Source organism: Pinus tabuliformis, chromosome 4_2, assembly GCF_031772625.1.
Source record: "Pinus tabuliformis cultivar Carrire ecotype Pingquan chromosome 4_2, CPIR1, whole genome shotgun sequence".
Classification (NCBI taxonomy): Eukaryota; Viridiplantae; Streptophyta; class Pinopsida; order Pinales; family Pinaceae; genus Pinus; species Pinus tabuliformis.
The window spans coordinates 1,120,530,907-1,120,554,977 of NC_142304.1; the positions used below are offsets into that span (position 1 = coordinate 1,120,530,907).

General features: G+C 35.3%; 1 pseudogene across 1 annotated transcript; it reads left to right on the top strand.

The window, feature by feature from the left end:
• The first annotated feature begins 3,621 nt into the window (after positions 1-3,621).
• LOC149173598 (G-type lectin S-receptor-like serine/threonine-protein kinase At5g24080) lies at positions 3,622-9,535 on the top strand (annotated as a pseudogene). Its single transcript, XR_016259302.1, has 5 exons — positions 3,622-3,798; positions 4,129-4,316; positions 7,534-8,835; positions 8,922-9,102; positions 9,259-9,535. The product of XR_016259302.1 is annotated as a G-type lectin S-receptor-like serine/threonine-protein kinase At5g24080 (transcript).
• The last annotated feature ends 14,536 nt before the right edge of the window (positions 9,536-24,071 follow it).

Sequence of the window (24,071 nt, forward strand, 5' to 3'; positions counted from 1 at the left end):
TAAACGACTTCACAATATTCTCTAGAATTTCCTTCGATTTCATCCAATATATCAAAACAAGGAGGAATAAAAATTTCATGTTCATTAATGGCAAAAGAATGATCAATAATTGTTTCTCTATCTTGATAAAAACTTATTGGCAATTCATTTAGATCAGCCTCTTTATTTTCTAAAACATTATTACTAACAAGATGAGGAAAATTACCATCAGTAAAAATATTATGGTAAAGGGAAAAATGTGAATCTGAGACAATGCATTTAAATATGTCTCTGTTTGAGAACTCTTGTACATTATGTTTATTGTAAATTTCATATTGTAGATCATTCCTTTGTCTATTCATGCTTTCTTGAAGAATTGTGCTTTGGTTCTCTGAATTTGGCACTTGTTCATCATGAAAAAGTTCAGAAATTTGTAAAACAATTTGCGTGTTATTATTTATCTTGATTACTGCTTGTACTTGATGATTTGCGATCTGATTTTCTGAATTTATGCAGAGTAATTTTCAGATTTCAAGGAAGCTCTTTCTCAAAAATTGTTGTTGTTGTCTTCTTGCATTTGGATAGAAATGTTTTCCAAGCTTTGTGAGACCACTTCATCATAATTTATTTGCACATCCAAATTGGAATTCTCATTTATGTTGGAAGGGGATGGAACAAAGCTTAAACTAATTTCATATGGATTTGGAATGGGAGGAAGGGAGAAAAAAAATACAAACCAATCTAGTGATTCTTCTTCCGTAGGTTTATCATCGACTTTAAATTTTAAACAATTCAAATGAAATCGAATATTAAAATCTCTAACAAACTCATTTTCAAATCTTCGTAGACATTCAATTTCATCACATACCTATTCATAATCATAGCCGTTAAATTTAGAAATGAAAATTATAACAAATTGATCCCAGCTGTGAATTGAAGCAACTGGAAGAGTTCTACACTAGTTTCGGCTTTTTCCGCAAATGTGAGAGTAAAAATTATGCATAAAGTGTCTTCATCAATTCCTTGAAAATCATAATTTGAAACTTTTTGAATAAATTGAAAGACATGATTAAAAGCAGAAGAATTCCTCTTACTGTTAAACTTTACCTGAGACAAGAGTCTTACCACTTCGGGTGGAGTATTGGAAGATACACATCCATGGATACAACTCCAAATTGGAAGTATAAATTCAAAATACTCTAGTAGACAACAAGTTTCAGGCCGTCCTTCTAGCGCCAAAATGTTGAAGCCTCGAAAATCGCTGCAACAACATGGGGGATGACCACCCGATCCACACCTTAAAGCAGCTCCTTTTCCGTTTGGAATGGTGGTTTCGACTGGTTCAACTAGGTCCAATAACCTTCTCTCAATCTCCAATGGCTTTAAATATGACTTTCATTCACCAATGGAGAAGAGACATCAGATCAACCCTCTTGCTAATCAGGGAAGAAAGTGATTCTTAAGCTGATTTGGGGCTCAACCAATCCACTACTAAAGTTTGCCTCTTTGGGAAGAGGACTTAAAAGAATGAAGAAATTAATCTAAATGCAAACTTATTCTAAGATGTAAGCGAAATTAACTATCTTCATGTTATCTCAATTAGGCAAATATAGATATAACCCAACTAAGAGAAAGATATTTAAAGTATTGGGATTTAAATATGTCTGGCTTATAATGAATATCAAGCTAATGAAGTAGTTCAATTAACTAACATTATGAATATTGCACACATCCTATTGGGACCTCTTAACTGAAATAATCAATCAACAACACTCAGGAAGAAGTTCGCGGAATGATTTTGATCATTTAATCAGTAACTTGAATTATTAAACAATAATATGTGGAAGAAGTTCACAACATATCACTATTTATTAAACCAGTATTAAAGACAGATTTATGAGTAAATAGTTACTCAGAAATCAGAATTCAACCCATAAGAGCAGAGACAAATAATAACATAAAATAGAGACAAATTACCCATACCAACAAAAGTGCACAAATATGTAAGTAAATTGACACAATTCTATCATCATAAAGTAAAACCAACATTTAAAACAATAGTATTCGAAATACAAATTTATTGAATCCATTTCTCTGGCTCTGGTCTCTAATAGTCTTTTACAATCCCTGATCTTTTGCTTTCAAAACCAGAGCTACAATAGTGCAAACTCTGTTTATTATACATAACTCAGAATGTAAAAGAAAAACCTCAATAATCTCCAGATATGAGATTCCACTCCTCCCACCTACAACTCTAAATCCTTATTACAAAAGTGCTTTTAGAATTCCAGAATTGCAGAGGAGAGAAGCCCTTATTACATTTTTCAATCTGTTATTTAGAATATTTGCAAAGGAATTCTTTACAAGAATGTTCGTTGAAGAAGAGATTTTCTCAATCAATTTTCATCTGCTGAAAATTCCATTCTTTAATTACTGGAGCATTCTCATTTATTGAGATCTTGTTCTCCTCATATTTTCAACTTTTTTCCTGCAAAAAAAAAATCAAAACAAAATTGAAATGTAAAAATAAAATCAAAATTCCAAATCTGGAATTAAAACAAATCTAATCAAATTTAATTAAATAAATAATTGAAAGGAAATCCAAGCTTTCTATTGATTCTTGTGATGATTTAATTGGCCAAGGATATCATTGACGAATGGATTTGCATTGAGAAAAGGCTTGAGCAAATGAAAATGAAAAAGATAAAGCTCAAGAAAATTAGTTTTATTCAAAATTCGGAGCTTGGTATTCTACTGGATTTTAGATCTAGTTAATAATCAAATCTGTTAATGGAATATCCCCAGAAATGTTCTCCATGATTTTATCTTTCCAATGAGTCATCCTAGGGCTCATTTGGCCAAGTAAAACTTAATCTATGAGTCTCCGAAGTTGATGAGTCAAAACTGCCAAAATTCTGGAAATTCTATTGCCTAGGCCAAAAATCAAGATTTGATAATTAAATTCTAGTCCTAAATTAGATTTTGATTATTTAATAATTAATTCTAAATTAATTATTAACTAACTAATAATTAATTTAATTACACCGTAAGGCGTTCCCTCTGAAATGAACTCCCCTCCATGCCATCGTGTCTCGTTATGGGCCCTCAGATCGATTGTTAGACGATCAAATAATCTCCAACCATTGGATCATCGGTGAAGAATGTTGTAGGCGGTTTAGAATATAAGAATGTTCTAGGTGGTTCAGAATATTGGAATGTCATAATTCAGAGTTCCAGGACACCCCTTGGGTGCAGCACAATCCCAAATCCAGGTGCATGCACCTGTGTGCACCTACTCCTCCCTCTATATTCGACACTACCCTCGCTCCCTTCATTGCTTTTCCAACCTCCCAAACCCTCCTCATTGGCGTTCCAGGAAAATGGGAAGCACTGACGCCAATAAGCCTCTAAAGATCATTTCAGGAGCTGATGACTTCGACTGCACGCTCAAAGATTCCTTTGTCGAACACCTTCGATCAAAGGGCATCGAGGTCCAGGATCTCGGCACCAATAAGTACTACAATGTCGGGGAAGAAGTCGGCATAAGGGTGAGCGAAGCCGAGCACAGTGAAAATCAAGTGGAAATCAAGGGACTGGTGGCCTGCGGAACCGGTGTCGGGTCTCCATTTTTGCCAACAAGTTCCCAGGCGTCTATTCTATCACCTGCGATTCTATGGAGGATGCCCAGAACTGCAGGTCGATCAACAACTCGAACGTTATACCAGTTGGAGGAATGCACACCATCCCCGAAGAGGGTTTCTGTCTCAGACCCCACTTCACATTTCTTTGACAATGGAGGGCAATTCAAGATAATGTCTGGTACAACCCTCCGCCTGCCCAATAATCAAAATCCCTGTTTCCAATTTAATGCAATTCAAAATCGACCTTTTCGAATTAAAGTTTGGATCAGATTGGACATTGCTGTCCGAATCAGTTCAAACTCTGGTTTTGATTCTTATATATACATGTATAAACTGAGTGATACATGTGGCAGTGGAGGAGGAAGCAGAAGTGGGAATTGCATTGATAGAGAGGCCATTATTATTAGAATCATTATTTACTGATTCAGTAGTAGTAGGAATGTATTCATATTTAGCCCTAATAACGTTCATGATAACCTGCTTCATACCACCCTCCTTGCAATTTCAGGGTGAGATGACGACGGGTCGGGTTTCCCTCAATTCCACAATTTCAGTGAAGGGGCAAAAGTTTTGGATGTCCAAGAATGGGACCTTTGCATTAGGCTTTTATCCCGTCTCTTGCCAATTGTATGTGTTGGGCATTCTGTATGTAGGCATACCGGGCAATAATAACAAACCTGTTTCGATGGCAAATAGGTATGTTCAACTCTGCATTTTTATTTGCAACATTTTGTGTGCTTGTCGTTATCATTAAAAGAGATTTGATGCCATTAAGATTCAAGAGATACAGCCAATGGTGAATAACTCCTTTCAGGCTATCATACAAACTAAGAGAAAACTTCCCCCACATAAAACCAGAATGCCTCTTATGAACATAAGAATCTGTTTATTGATGCATTGTTGGGTGGCATGTTGCCACTTGCCAAGGTTGGATTCCCTCAAGAATAAGTTATTTGGACTGAGTGCAAGTCCCGACGATACTTAGCCAAATGAAGGTGCTTGCTTTAGGTAGCTTCTTCTTTTTAAATTTGATCTAAACTCAAATAGTATTACATTTCTTAAAAAGTATTACATTTCTTTGAGCTTGCATACGTCGGTTTCCTGGCATGGAGCAAAGCCAACAGTTAACTTTGTTTCATTCTCTTTGGGATGTCTGGAATCTGTAATTGAGATAAAGACGTCTATTATATTTAGCTTAATGTTAAGTATGAGGAACTTGCTAATAATCATATTTCAAAAATTTGAAAAAACGAACTACTTGGAAATTATCAAACCTGGTGTTGCTATGTTGCTATTTCTCTAGTGAAGCTCACTGCACGGAATGATGGGAGAGTATCATCAATTCTGGTGTTGCTACTTCTCTCGTGAAGCTCATGCGTTAGGAGATGAAAAAAATTACAAAGATATGAGAACAGCAGACGAGAGCTCATAACTCATTATCTGAACTTCTTGCTTATTGATACCTGTACCAGAGAAAGTCTACCCTCCAAATCCCACCAATTAGGATCCAAAGCCTGGTGATTTTCTGTTGTGTAGATTGCTGGTTTGGGCCATCCGAGTCATCTCCTCTATAGCTATCTCTCCTTTTCACCATAACATCATACATGACAACCCAGTACCTGTGTAACCTCAACATCTTGTAGAGGATGTATTTCAATTCCTTGCAGTCCTTTTTGCCCATCCTGCTCTCTTCACTTGTTTACTCCTCCTGAGATTTATTTCGATCATCTTTGAATGAATGAAGACTTGAGGAGCAGGATTTGAATTTAGCATCTGAGGTGCATGCATTAATATAGGACTATGATGAGCCAGCCATGTTACACCAGCCTTCAACTCTCTGTCATTGCATTTAGTGTAAGGTCCTAATCATAGCTTTTGAGAAGATTGTTCCTGTTGTTTGGCTGACATGCAGCCAAGCTGTTTCTTTTTCTCATCAAGGCGTGATCATTGGCCTTAGTACCATATTTGGTGGGCAATATTAAACATCATGTAGTAAGTGAATGTTTGATTCTTTCTGTCCTGTTCATTGAATATTATTTTATTCTCATTCAAGAGAGAAGATGTAAAGGCAGTGAGTGAATCAGTAACTTACTATATGGTGCTTAATATTTGCTGTGAAGGTGCATTTTGTGTGCTTGTCATTATCATTAAAAGAGATTTGATGCCATTAATATTCAAGAGATACAACCAATGGTGAATAACTCCTTTCAGGCTATCATACAAACTAAGAGAAAACTTCCCCCACATAAAACTAGAATGCCTCTTATTAACATAAGAATCTGTTTATTGATGCATTGTTGGGTGGCATGCTGCCACCTGCCAAGGTTGGATTCCCTCAAGAATAAGTTATTTGGACTGAGTGCAAGTCCCGACGATACTTAGCCAAATGAAGGTGCTTGCTTTAAGTAGCTTATCCTTTTTAAATTTGATCTAAACTCAAATAGTATTACATTTCTTAAACAATATTACATTTCTTTGAGCTTGCATATGCCAGTATCTTGGCATGGAGCAAAGCCAACAATTAACTGTTTTTCATTCTCTTTGCGATGTCTGGAATCTGTAATTGAGATAAAGATGTCTAATATATTTAGCTTAATGTTAAGTATGAGGAACTTGCTAATCAATCTTATTTCAAAAATTTGAAAAAATGAACTACTTGGAAATTATCAAACCTGGTGTTGCTATGTTGCTATTTCTCTAGTGAAGGTCACTACATGGAATGATGGGAGAGTATCATCAATTCTGGTGTTGCTACTTCTCTCGTGAAGCTCACTACATGCCTTAGGAGATGAAAAAAATTACAAAGATCTGAGAACAGCAGACGAGAGCTCATAACTCATTATCTGAACTTCTTGCTTCTTGATACCTGTACCAGAGAAAGTCTACCCTCCAACTCCCACCAATTAGGATCCAAAGCCTGGTGATTGTCTGCTGTGTAGATTGCTGGTTTGGGCCATCCGAGTCATCTCCTCTATAGCTATCTCTCCTTTTCACCATAACATCATCCATGACAACCCGGTACCTGTGTAACCTCAACATCTTGTAGAGGATGTCTTTCAATTCCTTGCAGTCCTTTTTTCCCATCCTGCTCTCTTCACTTGTTTACTCCTCCTGAGATTTATCTCGATCATCTTTGAATGAATGAAGACTTGAGGAGCAGGATTTGAATTTAGCATCTGAGGTGCATGCATTAATATAGGACTATGATGAGCCAGCCATGTTACACCAGCCTCCAACTCTTTGTCATTGCATTTAGCGTAAGGTCCTAATCATAGCTTTTGAGAAGATCATTCCTGTTGTTTGGCTAACATGCAACCAACCTGTTTCTTTTTCTCATCAAGGCGTGATCATTGGCCTTAGTACCATATTTGGTGGGCAATATTAAACATCATGTAGTAAGTGAATGTTTTATTCTTTCTATCCTATTCATTGAATATTATTTTATTCTCATTCAAGAGAGAAGATGTAAAGGCAGTGAGTGAATCAGTAACTTACTATATGGTGCTTAATATTTGCTGTGAAGGTGTGTAAAATGACAGGGAGAACGAAAGCAGTAGGAATTATATTAATGTCCAAAGATCACCAAATCGGGTCGATGGGAATCATGAATGCCAATTCCTTATCATCAAGTACAGAGATTAGTCAGCAATGTTCAAATTGGAATTCATGGAAAAATAGCCCCCAAAAAATACACCCTCTGTTTTTGCATTTTTACGTTCGTCTCTTATGTTTGTTACTGTATTGCTTTTGTATTAGCCGACTCATCTTTCATATATGTTATGGTAGTGTCTTTATATAGTGAAATTTCCTATTTGGATGCATAAGTTCTTGGATTGCAGTGATGATCGACTTTTATTATTGTATTGTCTATGTATCTGTTAAATTTGAAGGTTTGTGGTTTTGGGTTTGTCAGAGACCAGCCAGTAAGTGAAGAAGGATTCCTCACTCTTGGCCAAGATGGAAATCTTCAACTGGGAGATGGAAAATCAACGGTCTGGATGGCTGAGACCACTGGATTGTCTGTTGAGTCAGGGGAGATGCAAGATTCAGGCAATTTTGTTCTCTACAACTCCGACTCAGACATTGTTTGGCAAAGCTTTGCATCTCCAACAGACACACTACTACCAGGACAAGAATTGACACAATCTTTAAACCTCACCAGCTGGAATTCTTCTACTGATGTATCTAGAGGCCGTTACTTTCTCAAAATAATGCAAGAGCCAGAATCTCTGAAGATTGCATTGAATTACAATATCCCTTATGAATTTTTCAATTATTCATACTGGTCAGGGCCCATGATATACAACGCGACCGGTTCTGCGGTTGCTTTCCTCAATCTGTCTGGAAGTTTTAGCATGAGCTTTGGTGAGCCCTCAAAGGAGTTGGTATATATTTATCATAACAAAAATAGTTTGGCTCAGGACGGTCGAGCGTTGAGGCGGATCACTCTCGAACATGATGGCAATTTGAGATTGTACAGATGGGATGCTAATGTCAGTTCCAGCTGGATTGTAGATTGGGTTGCAGTTTCGAATCCCTGTAGTATTGCTGGAATTTGTGGGAATGGTATCTGTTGCCTTGATGCTAAGGGTAACCCACATTGCAGCTGCCCACCTGGATCAAATCCAGTTGATTCAAGTAGACCATTTCTAGGGTGTTTGCCTATAAATTCTTCACCAGATTGCGTCAACGATATTAATAATGAGTATTCAAGGTACAAGATTGTGACTGTTCCACAAACAAATTACTATGGTGGAAGTTCAGTCATTTTCAATTACAGAAATATTTCTGCAATGTCTGCATGTCAAGATCTCTGCTTGTCTACATGCTCATGTGTAGCTTCTGTATATGGGGTTTCTGACCTGAAACCCTACTGTTGGACACTAGGAAACCTTCTTTTTGGAGGTTTGCAAAATCCCAATTACACATTTTTCATGAAAGTCAGCCTCATTAATAATAGCAGAATGGGATCCTCAAATGGGTGCCCTCTCTGGCATTCGAAATATCAATCCCATCTAAAGATACTTATTCTAGGAACTATTCTTGGTGTTGTATTTCTGGTGTGCGTGTTTATCTTATTTGTTGTAGCAGCATAATTATGATGAAAAATAGACGAAGCTTGGATGCTTCCATTTTTTTCCTGGGACTCCTGTGAATTTTCCCTTTGTGAATCTGTAGATTGCGACAAACAACTTCAGAGAGAGGCTTGGAACTGGTATGAAAGCCTAACAATTTATCTGCAGAATATAAAGGTTTTGATTTTAAAATTTGTTTTTTACTAATGGGAGACCGCTTTGGCAGGAGGTTTTGGGACTGTATACAAGGGTTCACTCTCAGACGGAACTTTGATTGCTGTGAAAAGGTTGGAGAGATTGCTGCCACAAGGAGAGAGGGAATTTAAAACAGAGGTGACAACGATTGGTGCCATTCACCATAGGAATTTAGTTCGTCTCTGTGGATATTGCTCCGAGGGATTACAAAGGTGAGTGTTTGTTTGCATTCCTTTTGATTTTTCACATCTTCATCTTAGCAAAGAATAGGCCAGAATCCCAGATTACATGTTAAGGTAACAAATCCCTGCTAAAGTGTGTATCACAGAACTACTACTGAAATTTAACTTGTAAATTATTCATTTTAGGCTCCTTGTCCATGAGTTTCTGCCAAATGGATCCCTGGATAGATGGATATTCCGTTCATCTTCAAATGATCCAAGGTTTCTAGATTGGGATACTCGCTACAGCATCTCCTTAGCTACAGCTCAGGGAATTGCATATTTTCATGAGCAATGCAGGGATAGGATCATACACTGTGACATCAAGCCTGAGAACATCTTGCTGGATGAGAACTTTTGCACTGTGAATAGTTGTCAGATTTTGGGCTGGCCAAATGGGCTTCAACAACATCTGCATATATGACACGTAGTGATGTTGTAGGTAAATTTGGGTAAATATCCATTTCTTTCTTTACACCAGCTCTTTCCTTAGGAAAATAAATGTCATTTATAATCAAGACTTCATAAAACTAGCTGCTATCATATTCCAGGTATCTGGCTCCAGAATATTTCATGTATGGCAAGGTTAATGAGAATACGGACGTGTATTCCTTTGGAGTAGTTCTTCTAGAGATAATAACTGAAAGAAAACCAATCAATGACAAGAATCCTAAAGGCCAAGAAAGCCTGGTTATGTGGGTAGGGCTCTAGTGTCCTTGCTTGTTTTTTATTTTATAATTTTGGATTCTTTTGGTTTCGTTGCCTTGGTTCAGAATCTTAATCTCTTGTAAATTTCAAAATTTAGGCAAGGCCATTAATGGCAGATGACTTTGTAAAAGAACTTGCAGATCCACTTATGGAAGATGCTTATGACATGAGCGAGATGAAGAGAATGGTCATTGGTGAAGCATGTTGTCCAAGACAGGCAGCTCAGTTTCGACCTCGAATGAACAGAGTAATTACTCTTATTCTCTTTCGTTGCGTATATATGTTTCAGTTTCTGATCTTATGTCAAATTTAGTTTCTTGAAGACGTTTCCTTTCCTGCGAGGAGTTAGTGTTAGAATTGTTTTTGCCCATAACGAAGAAATTGTTTCATTAATTGGTTACTGTGTTGAAGAGGAGTGCTTTTTGGGCTACAACTTGTTACTGAGAGGAAGTATGGAAGAAACTCTTTATCGTATGTAGTATGCCAATTTTCATGCATGTATCATGTTATGTCCTTCGATATTTTTATTATTTTTTAGTGTTAAGTGTTGTTCCCAGTTCTCAGAAAAAGTTGGGTTACAGGAGGAAAGGACAAGCCACAGGCTCATTGGAAAGGTAGGCTGAAAGTGGCCATTGGAATTGCTGAAGCTTTGACTTATCTGCATGAAGGTTGTTCTCATCCTATCATCCATAGAGATGTGAAATCATTTAATATTTTTCTTTCTGAAAACTTCGAACCTTAGGTATCTTGATCTTTGTGAGAGAAACAAGTTCTCAAGCTTCTGTTGAATTGTTTGTATTTTTTGGTTGGAGATTTTATAATAAGATTTGCTTGATCATTAACTAGCAAATCATATTTCGATGGATTGTTAACTAAAGATATTCTGTGAATAGTTGTCAGATTTTGGGCTGGCCAAATGGGCTTCAACAAAATCTGCATATATGACATGTAGTGATGTTGTAGGTACATTTGGGTAAATATCCATTTCTTTCTTTACACCAGCTCTTTCCTTAGGAAAATAAATGTCATTTATAATCAAGACTTCATAAAACTAGCTGCTATCATATTTTAGGTATCTGGCTCCAGAATATTTCATGTATGACAATGTTAATGAGAAGACGGACGCGTATTCCTTTGGAGTAGTTCTTCTAGAGCTAATAACTAGAAGAAAACCAATCAATTACAAGAATCCTAAAGGCCGAGAAAGCCTGGTTATGTGGGTAGGAATCTAGTGTCCTTGCTTGTTTTGTATTTGATAATTTTGGATTCTTTTGGTTTCTTTGTCTTGGTTCAAAATCTTAATCTCTTGTAAATTTCAAACTTTAGGCAAGGCCATTACTGGCAACTGGCTCTGTAAAAGAACTTGCAAATCCACTTTTGGAAGATGCTTATGACATGAGCAAGATGAAGAGAATGGTCATTGGTGCAGCATGTTGTCTGAGACAGAAGCTCAGTTTTGACCTAGAATGAATAGAGTAATTACTCTTATTCTCTTTAGTTGCGTATATATGTTTCAGTTTATGATCTTATGTCAAATTTATTTGCTTGAAGACGTTTCCTTTCCTGTGAGGAGTTAGTGCTAGAATTGTTTTTGCCCATAACGAAGAATGGCATATGAAATATCGAGTTGATGGTGGATTATGGAAAAATATTCAAAGCCTCAATTGCCAATAATCTCTTTTTCCATTAATGAAATTTAAGATTCTTTGAATATTAGCAAAAGAGATTACATCATATCTCAAACCAAATCTTCAGTATGCAAATTAGCCCTCCCTGAATAGGCAAGAAGAGCCAGTATATCTGCTTTCGTTCAAATATCAAGAGAGTATATATCTTTTCTGAGAATCACTATCCTAGCTAAAATCTGGATTGCAAGATCTGAATTGAAAGCTTTAGTTTCCCCATATAAAGTGGCCTACCTTTGCATTAAACTGGCTTTGTCAAATTTCAAACAATGGATAAATGTTAATGTAAGAACGTGAACTTATTCTTCCTCATTGTTTGTCTATAAATTATTATTTGAGATTTTGAAATTACTACGAGGAGAATGAGATGACCTACCTTATTGGACCAAGAGGAAATTGACAATGTCCATGGAATTAGATAAATTGATTGAGGATGAATCTAGAGCAAACTCTGGGATTTGTGACATCCAAACTCATCTATCACTTGCAATGCTTGGAGTTGATGATGATTTGGTATCAAACAGTAGTCCAGATCAAAGTGTAGATCTTGTACATGAGAGCAGAACCTTGGAATATTATTTCTATGGATGTTATAGCCATTCAACAAGCTTTGATTGATTTAAATCTACTTATCTAAGCTTCATAATTTTTCTTACTCCTTGCTTCTGTAAAAGCTTCAATATTTTATACTTGGTGTATCACTGTGAGCCAATGTCACTACTTAGCTGTGTTCAATTTCAATCACTCTACATATTGGCTGAAGATGTGTTTGAAGTTGAGTGGAGTCCATGTAAAATCCCTTCCATGTTCCTTGTATAAATGTGAAAGTCATTAGTGGTCACTAGTTTTAGTGACCCACTGGTGCTCACTAGAGCTGAAAATTTTCTTGTCCTTGCCTTTGGAGCAATTGTATGTATGTGGAAGGAAAACCAATTATGATATCACAATTGATTTTCCAAACCATTGTTATGTATTTTTTCAGGTCTGAAGATGTGTAACTTGTGGTTTAGCAGAACTGTCTGCATGACAGAACTGCATTGGGCTTGAACTTTTCTAAAAAATTAAGTTGTATTTAAAGAAATATGGTGTCCAAAAAGCATAGAACTCCAAACATCAAATCTCTTTGCTCCTTGTAGACTTGAACCAATATCTCTTCTTAAAGAAATTCAACAATTCTAATTTAATAATCCTGTCGGCCTCTTGTTGTACCTTTTGGGACAATTGCTAGTAATAGCCAATGTTATTTGGTTATGTTCCTTGGTAGCACAAATAAGAAGAGTAGCTCTCGCCGCCTTTTATTTTTATTCTTTTCTGGGTTTTCAAGTACACGTGCAACCTTAAATTGTATATATTTTTGTTAGTGGTTATGTTGATGTCTGGGATGGAGTGAATGTGTATTTAAATTTTTCCTAATTATATTTTCTTTAATATTTGTAATTACATTTCTATGTGTTTTTAAAAGTTTTTGGTGCTTTTGAAACAAAATGTAATGATTGCATGATCTCGTCTTCTTTTTATTTTCTTTAATATTTATAATTACATTTCTGTGTGTTTTTAAAAGTTTTTGGTGCTTTTGAAACAAAATGTAATGATTGCATGATCTCGTCTTCCTTTTAGAGGAATATCAACAAGTAATTTTGTGTTGTTACAAAATGTTGCGCTGATTCCTGTTTTTTTTTCCACTTCAAGACAATGAATTTGAAGTCGTCAACAAGATTGTAGGCAATTTTCTAAGGCATTTGTCAACTTACCTTAGAGCTTTGTTGGGTTTTCGGTATGGTATCTTCTTTATTGTTATTGCTTCCTAGAGACTGTTATTGTAAGATAAATTCATTTAATAATATCAAATTTACCTGAAAGCTTTGTAAGAATTCTCACTAATTGATATAATTAATTGATTCTAAGGGATTTTATGGGATTTAAGGGATTTTAACCTTGAAACAGTTTTTGAAGTTGGCAAGAATCTGCTTGAAATTACTAGCTCCTCTCATGTGGGAGTCGCATGTCTAATGGTCATATAGACATTTTTCCATTAAGTTGCATTAATTAAAAAAATTCACTTAGACCATTAGTAACGATGATGAAATGCGCAGTAACATAATTTGCATTTTTAATTGCATTTTGTTGACTGTTTCAATGCAGTTCTATGTCCTTTTAGTTCAGTCCAACCCTTGGCAAGCTTGTCAAAGGAATTGGTAGCAATTTAGTTAATGAATTTTGTGCATATTCTTATATGCATACATACACATTTCATGGCCATTCCAAACAAATTGGGGTTAACGCACAAGCCCTCTTCAAAATATATAGTGAGTTATATCAGTAATCCTCACATTTCATGGCCATTCCAAACAAATTGGGGTTAACGCATGAGCCCTCTTCAAAATATATAGTGAGTTATATCAGTAATCCTCGAGAAAGGATTGAAATTTTAAGGAGTTTTCTCTACAATGTATAGTGAATCTTTTTACAATTCGTGGGAACCTGTTAGCCTGAAGATTACTCTAGAATGCAGTATGTAATTTTCAGAAATAATATTTGATGTCAGAATTAAATTATCTCAATGTATAGTGAATCTTTTTACAATTCTCCAAGCTGAAGAATCTTCTGGAATGCAGTATGTAATTTGCAGAAATAATATTTGATGCCAGAATTAAATTATCTCATGCATTTGAAATATTTTAAGAGAGTCTTCGTTTTACAATATTAACATCAGTGATTAAACAAGCAATACCTTTAAAATGTTCTACAAGATTAAGATTATAATTTCCTTGAAAAGTTACAACAAATTTCTCTTTTATGTGGTAACTTCTATTCAAATATTATTAATTTTTTTGACGAATTTTTCACCCTCCCCTCTCTCTTCATTATGCTTAAACACCTTTTTAGCTTCTAACCAATAACCCTGCTCCCCATAGGCATCAATATTCAAATATTTTGCTGGACCATGGATTGCATGTCAGTCTTAGAATTTGTATAGAGACTGCCCAGGCATTTCTTAACTGCCATGAACCGCCTATTTTCCACAGAGATGTAAAATCTTCAAATGATTTTACAAATATTCTGTTGGACGAGGAATTGCATGTCAAAGTAGCGGATTTTGGACTTTCAAGATTTGTAGCAGGTTTGTAATTTTAAAATTTATTCTTTGGGACAACCCAGTAAGTTTAAGTTTATAGCGCAATAAGTTTATACCTTGTAACTCTAATTGCAGTATGGAAAATGTTTATATGGATAGAATTCTTGTAAATCTATTTCAAACTCTAAAATATTCCATAATCTGAAACTTGTTTTTTTTATTATTTATATTTTCCTACACTAAAATAGTATGAATGACAGCTTCCAAAAATTTAATTGCATTATGGAAAATGATTATATAGATAGAATTTTTGTGAATAGATTTGAAACACCAAAAATATTCCATAAACTAAGGCTTGTTTTTATTTATTTATATTTTTCTACTCTAAAACAGTATGAATGACAGCTTCCAAAAATTTAAACACTAATAAAATGGTTGCATGTACACTTTTATTTACTGCATAGAATAATATTTATAACCACATATCTCGCCACTACATAACCATCCGGAGATGTATATGTAGTATGGCTTCTGTGTCTCTGCTCTCTGTTTCTCAGTGATTTTCATTCCAAGTCAATATCACAGCGCCACTTACATACACCCAGGATTTAAGCAGAATAAAGCAAAGCAAAAATCTGTTAATAGGAGTAAAGCAAAGGACAAAGTGCCCAACCGTTGAGATTTTATATTTCTTATTTTATTGACCACTTAAATTTTCTTTAAATCAATGTATTTTAGGAGTTTCCACTATAATGCATGTTCTTAAAAGTTAAGATTGTGGTTTAAAAGAGAAAAGAAAAAGAGTAACAATCTAAAAAGTAAAAGAAAAAAGAGTAAGCATCTCACTACTCATTGAAAAATTCAATTATTTGCAAGAACAAAACTAAACATAATTTTATTTAACTTGTAAAGCTTTGCAATTAACCTTATTTTGAGTTGGTGGTTTTGGAGGTGACGTCATTAGTTAAATACCTTTCCCAAATGAATTTGGATTAATTTTCTGACCTATGTAAATGTTTGTTATTATATTAAATAATCAGAGAAAATTTTGGATTAATTGTTTCCTTACTAATTTGAATTATGTAGTACATAATGTATATGTTTTTTCTGGCAACTAAATGATCTGTGCTCAACTCTGAACTAATTCAATACTATTGACATAGGATTTAATGTTCACTCTAAAGGTGACAATTTAGCTCTCCATTAATATATCATTCTTCAAATATACATTTCATTCATAATAACTCTCTTAATGTTTTCTTTCTGCCTAGATAAGCAAGTGCACATCTCCTTCCTGAATGGTTTCACTCATTTCCTGCACAGACTTTAATATTAATTAGTCAAACTCAATAATAGAATATTTTTTCAACACGGATACGAAACCTTCAATTAATTATTAAACCTAAAAGTTCCCAGTTAAATAGATATTGGAGATATGGTGAGAATAGAATATGAGGCACCTAGGTCGAGTTCCTTGGTAGCCTTCATTGCTCTGTGTGTAATTCTACACAAGAAAACACTTTCATTTTTATTTATTTTATTCCAAGATAGAAGCTAATCACAAACACGTGTGCGGTTGAATGGTGGGAGGGAGGACTTTTCAAAATCACACCCAGGTTTCATAATCCACGTTCAAGGCACGTTTAATATGTTAAATAGTTGATAATGATCTTGCCAATTGTAAATTAAAATAGGAATAGACGGAGGAAACTTAAAAACGATATTTGGAAACATATGATTTTATCAATTAGATCATGTATGCTAGAAGGAATACTCGTATATTGTTTAGTCTAAACTATCCATAATTTTTTATAATTAAAAAGATGAAAATTTAAATTACTTTTAAAACAAATATACCATGGCCATGCTAACAAAAACAAAAATAGTTTTATTATAGTTTTAAAAAATAAATATGTTTTTTTTTAATAAATATAGTTTGATACCATGTTTGACTACAAAAAAAAATATCTAAGTGCCTATGTGAATATAAAAGAAATTAAAATATGGTTTAGGAAGAGATGAAAACGAAAATTCTGTAAACAGGGCCCCACTTTGATGTTGTCCATGCTGGCCAACAGACCACATGCACCCTCGTGCACATATGCAATCGCTGTTGTTTGTGGCCTTTGATGTTGCCGTTCAGTCTAGGTGGATCCCACTATAATCTCCAAGAAATTATTCGATGTGATCTCTCCGAAAAATTCTCTTCTAATACATTTATTATATTAACATTGTTTTATATATTAATAGAATATTAGTTATTACATAAATATTGTTAATATATTGACAGCTCTATTTAAAATTATAATCTAATTCATATATAATATAATAATAAAATTTAGTTATTAATAATAACATGCATTTATCTAATGATAAAAAAATATTATATATTTATTAACATAATTGTCCATATATTTTATATATTTACTTGGAGTATATTAATACTATAAACTATATATTAAATTAAAATATATTATAGGAAATAAAATATGAAATAATCTATCTATCTATCTATATATATATAATGATGGTGACGGTGATGGTGATGGTGGTTAACGTTCATGACCAAACTTTGGTCTATCTGACCTAAAGAAACCAATTATTTAGTTTGATTTAAGATTTTATTCTTGTGCTCAAAAAGCTTGGAGGTTTGGAGAGAAGCCTCCCAAGCTCACTATAATTTTGACATCGTAAAAGGCTAGGAAGGTCAGTGTTGCAAAAAATATTATGAAATTGAGATCTAATGTGGTTGTATGCGGGGCACTCTAAGAGGAAGTGACTTTCATACTCGATGTTCATATTCTCACAGAGATGGCAGATCCTTTCCATCCATAGTGTTTTAGGAACTGCCCAACGACTCGTTTCACTATGGAGCTCATAAGAGTTCGTTCTAATCTTGGCTATATTAATTTTCTTCTTTGAGCTAGTTAAAACATAGAGATGCTTTTGATCTTATAGGGTGAGGTTGATGACCTCCTTATAATATCTTAATTTTCTTTTCGCTGCTAAATCTTTCTCACACCACATTTTTTCTTTGAATTTAGAAGTAACAATATTTTTAATGTTATTAATGTTTTGCAATGCAACATTCTCGTTGATCTCCCATTGATTTAACCAAGACCTCATGTCTTTATACCAACCTTGTTTGAGCCTTAGGTGGTTTTGGCTGGAATTTAAAGCTAACATAGGAAGTCTACGGTCTCCTATGTTATTGAGTTTGTTCTTGTACAACAAAAGCCTAGTCATAGCTAGGCTCTCGATAGGGGAAAGACACACTTCTGTAAGGAGAATAGGATAGGATGTATTGCTTTTAATTTTGAGGTTATACCTTATAAAACGCTTCTGGAACATAAGATAACCATTAAGCAATTGGTATTCCCATAAATACTCAGTAATAGGATTTAGAAATACAATTTGTTAATTGAAATTTAGAGTGAAAATCATTTTGATACCTGGAAAAGAGTGAAATGGATCAAGAAAAGGATAACAATTTACTTTTACTTGTTGGCTGCACAGTTGGGGTTCCTTTAACTACATCATGCCTCCCTTGAATTTCTAAGGCCAACTATGTTATTATAACTTGTAGCTTTGTTCCAACCAACAAAATTATCTGTATATTTTGGAGATAAAATGACATAAAACCCAAATAATTCAATCAAAAAAATTGTTATGATTATTATCTCCCATTATCAATAATTCAGTGTCATATAAGTCCAAGATTTTTGTGCACTTACATCTAAGGGAACTAAAGAGAGCCAACATAATGAGTACCAACAGCAGCACAAATGCCTTTTAAGAATATGCAGATTGAAGTCAATAAAAGCAGAGATAGAGTGTTGAAGACTTATCATACATACTGAGAAGCAAAAATATTACAGAAAAATCCCACAATGGAGGACTCTAGATAACCCTTTTTAACCCTTCTTAGTTCCTCTTTTCTCGTTGCCCTTATTCATCTTACTAATGACGACAACATTCTGCTCCTCCTCAATACCTACAATAGTATTTAGTATTGTCTCCTTCTAGTTGAAGTCATTCCATAGCCTCCTAAAAATGGGAAGTTTTTTTCCCGAGATGTCATAGCCAAAAACTTTCCAAAAAACAAGACCTATTTAATGCAATGGACATTGGGTATTAGCTCTTTACCCTTCACCTACTAATTTTCATCTTCAATGATTCTTTATATGTCACAATGCTTCTTGAATTTATGCCTTACGACGTTTCTTTTGCAACATCTGGTGCAAATGCTAGTTAATGCTCATTTAATTAAATATTAATTAAGTTACAGTTAAGATTAGTTAATGCTAATATTAATCTAAATTATTTATAGAATAATTATTAACAGAATTAAATAAAATTTAAAAATTAATTAAAATATTCTCATATTATATTTATATTATAATTTAAATTATATCGGAATTACAATATAAATTATAATTATGATATAATAATATTATAATGTAAATTTAATATTTTAACAAGCCATTATAATCAATCTATTATATAAATAAATCATTAGAATCAATCCAAATTCCATACCATACAAACCATTAGATTTTGGAAATAATAATCAGCCGGGGGGGGGGGGTGGTGGATCAGTATTAGAAAATCACTAACTTTTTCATTTCCATACTTAGATTCATATATGCTACTTCAGTTAAGGAAATCCTCGTGTACACACAATCGTGTTTAATGCAACTAGTGTATATCTAGTAAACTTATGATTCAATTAATCCATTATATGTTGATCTTTAATTAGTGCATAAGAACTTCATTAACCATATGAACAGTAAATAGGTGTAGTAAAATAGAACAGATCATCACACATAAGAAGCGCACATGAACACCATGATATAAGGTGGAAACCCAGTGCGGGACAAAAACCACCTACTGTTGTTTTCTTTAAGATAAGAAAAACATGTTTACAATCTTGTACTGGCACAGACTCATACCAGTATGCAGGCACCCACCTATAGAAGGATACAACCTTCTATCATTCTCCAGCTACTACTGGAAGGGAGCTACAACCCCCTAACTCTTGTACTAGCCGATCCGTTTACTAGTACATAAGCACTGACCTACTGAAGGCTACAACCTTCTTGATTCATCACAACACCATAATATGAAGGCCATGTTTCATACAATTTTCATATTGGACCCATCAACAACATTGAAGCACAAAATCAATCACCACTGCAATACAACCATCAACTACACTTGCATCATTCATTTCTGAATCACCGAACACTGAATCACTGAAACCCTGTCAACAAAACACAGTCACTAGAACACAGAGCAGAACACAAAACTTTGCAACAACAATCAGAGCCAACTGCAACTTCAAATATCATATCTCACAATGTATACGCTACTATGATGAACCAAACCAGCGTGTATACGTGCTTTTACCAAAGACAACCCGCGTACAGATCTGAAAATATTTACTCATAACTTTGCAGTTATTCCAAACATCAATCATACCCAGATCGTAACATTTATACAATAAAACATGTGTCAATAATTCAGATCTAGTCTATCCATGATCAAACCACATAATGATAATGCATTCCAAGCCTTATGATCATGATCCATCATCCATCATCAGCTACATAGGTTCATCCTTCGTTCAAATCAAGCAAAGCATCACAAACCCATAACCAGCATACTAGATCTCACACTTCATCAGATATTCAATCCTTGCACCCTTGCCCTTTGGCCTAATAATCTTCTTCTCCTTATATAGGTTTATGCCTCTCTCAATACCATGGTCCAAAACCACGTAGGACCAATACCTTGGACCCAATAAATGGGGTCAATACCTCAGACCAAATACCATGGACCAAATACCAAAATACCATGGACCAAATACGACGGACCAAAACATAGTTTTCCAACATGTACACGCCTTTCCTTCTGTGAAAATGTGTGTGTACGTTATACATGCCCTTGTATATAGTGAACCTGTGTGTATACACTACTTGGTATATAGTGAACCTGCATATATATGTGACTTGGTATATAGTGAACCTGCGTGTGTACACGACTTGGTATGCGTATATATGTGACTTAGTATATGGTGAACCTACATATACCTTTCTCTCTTCATTCTGTGAGTCTAAATTGTGATCTGTCATCTAAGTGAGTTGCCATCAAGGAAAACACTTGAGTCATACCTGTATCATAATGCCAACAATCTCCCCCTTTGGACTTGATGGCAACAACCACACCAAGTCACTCTCCCCCTTTGACATCAAGGGCAAAGGGAAGACCAAGATATTCTCTCCATTGATATACATTTTGCTATCCATAATCACCCTGAGTACATGCTGAAATCTCTGATTGAGCTCTTTGTACATGCTGAGATATACCAATCCGTCCATGCATCCTTTGATCGAACTCCCCCTTTATACATGCCAAGATGTACTAATCTGTCCATGCTCCGCGTGAGCACATGCAGAGTCTACAAAGATACTTTTCAAAAGAATAGCATGACTCTACAACTCAACTGAGTATGGCCTTCCTATCACCAATGACTCATACATACATAAATTTCCCATGCAAACTAGGGTTACAAATCACATCATATGACTCATGGTTCTTTAAAAGAAATACATGACATTTTTAACAAATACCAACGACCTAAACAAGACCATGATAGTCATCAACAACTATCATACACCATATGATCTACACCATAAGCATCTCTCATCAACATCAACAACCTGTAACCTGCAATACCATTATTTTGACCAACCAACAATAATTAGCAAGATGTATCATTTAGCTACATAAGTATTATCACCAAAGACTTCTAACCATACTGCCAACAATGCATTATTCGAAGCATATGCTCATGTTAGAAAATTGTATATTACGGAGCAATGGAACACATAAAATATTGTAGAAATATAAACACAGAAAATGCACAAAACAAGAGAGACACAGATATATGTGGTTCACCCAGTTTGGGATACATCCACCCCGAACAGCCAGTCCTTCCTTTCTATTATCCAGCAAAATGAAGAGACACAACCTACAGCAAATCCGTTGTAATATCCTCTGTTTCTCTCACAGTCTCACCTCTCTGTTTCTCGCTCACCGAATACACATCTATTTCACAGCCTCAAATACAATACCCTCATACAAAGAGAGGGGTTTCCTTCTAGGGCAAAAAACCCTAAACTAAACATAAGTTCTACCGTCAGATCACCCGCCTAATGAATGACCCAGATTGACTAGAAATTACTATACTTTTACAAGGCAATTTTACATTTGTTTTTATCTTCGGGGGCGATACCCCCGAGCCCCCGCCGGGGGACCGCTAGCCCCCGTACCCCATAGCCGGGGGGATCGGCCCCCCCGGACCCCCGCGGGGGGGACAAGTCCCCCCCGCACCCCCCCGCGTAGAGGGGTGTACAAGACTTCCTGGGGTATACATCTGGCTGAAACAAAGACCTTTGAACAATCATGCTCCACACACAACAACTCCCCATGAACCTGTTCACTGTCAAATCGGATCATGCATATATCAGCAAGAAGTATTAAGGCATCATCATCATTAAGTTAGGATGAAAAACACTTCTAAACAACATCTTATGAGTACCAACACATTTCCACACATCATCAGCAGATTGTAACCATTATCAAACAGAGCAAATAATGGATTGAATCATATCAGACCATTTCTCCTGAGTCTGTCCTACTACTTTTCCTCAAACCGACGTATACGCGACTGTGCATCTTCGAACTTGCGTATACACACAACTTATCTTCATGAAACTTGCATATGAGATTTAGAACATTGAGGTTCCACACTTTCAGCTCCCTCTGAGTCTGTCAAGTCTGTATACTCTACTATGTCACATCTTTCTGACTATACTTCCCTTTCCTTCCATATCTTCCACTGTGATGATGTTTTCTCCTTTTGGTATGGTTCCCGTACTTTCTTCTTGCATTCCTTTGCTATATGTCCAAGCTTTTTACATCCATACATCTTACATGTTTCACATTCCTTCTGTAGCAATCAATAGCTTTGTGACCAAACATATTGCAAGAAAAACAATATCCCTTAAAGTACTTGGAACGTGATGATCTTTCTGTGTGATGGTCTTGAACCATTCTACTTCTGCATCTGGCTACAACATGTCCAAAATTATGACATACATAACATTCAACATTATTCATCGAAGGAAAATTATCATCTATCACTTCCATATTTAGGAGAAAAAGATTTTCTTTGAAGATTATCTTTCCTTGGTTGTTGATGGGTTTGACCTCTCATCTCCTTGTTGAGCATTTCAGATTTTGCATTATATTTCCTTGTCTCACCTTGTGAGCTAGATTCACCTTCAATAGATTCATAAAAACCAAGACTAGTTTTGATAGCAGGTGACCTTTGACTACTAAGAATATCATCCAAAATCTTAGTACTGTCTTGAAATCGCAATAGTTTATCTTTTTCTTCTAATTTACCTTTCAAAATATTTACCTCAACCTGATGTTGTTCTTCTTTTTCCAGATATTTTTTCTTCAAAACCACCTGCTCCTGTTTTCTTTAAGATAAGAAAAACCTATTTACAATATTGTACTAGCGCAGACTCATACCAGTACGCAAGCACCCACCTGCAGAAGGCTACAACCTTCTCTCATTCTCCAGCTACTACTGGAAGGGAGCTACAACCCCCTAACTCTTGTACTAGCCGATCCGTTTACTAGTACGTAGGTGCCAACCTACTGAAGGCTACAACCTTCTTGATTCATCACAACACCATAATATGAAGGCCATGTTTCATCCAATTTTCATACTAGACCCATCAACAACATTGAAGCACAAAATCAATCACCACTACAATACAACCATCAACTACACTTGCATCATTCATTTCTGAATCACCAAACACTGAATCACTGAAACCCTGTCAACAAAACACAATCACCAGAACACAGAACTCTGCAACAACAACCAGATCCAACTGCAACTTCAAATATCATATCTCATAATGTATACGCTACTATGATGAACCAAACCAGCGTGTATATGTGCTTTTAATAAATCCAACCCGCGTACAGATCTGAAAATATGTACTCATAACTTTGTAACTATTCCAAACATCAATCATACCCAGATCATAACATTTATACAATAAAACATGCATCGATAATTTAGATCCAGTCTATCCACGATCAAACCACATGATGATAATGCATTCCAAGCCTTATGATCTAGATCCATCCTCCATCATCAACCGCATAGGTGCATCCTTGGTTCAGATCAAGCAAAGCATCACAAACCCATAACCAACATACTAGATCTCACACTTCATCAGATATTCAATCCTTGCACCCTTGCCCTTTGGCCTAATGATCTTCTTCTCCTTATATAGGTTTAGGCCTCTCTCAATACCATGGTCCAAAACCATGTAAGACCAATACCTTGGACCCAATAGCTGGGGTCAATACCTCAAACCAAATACCATGGACCAAATACCAAA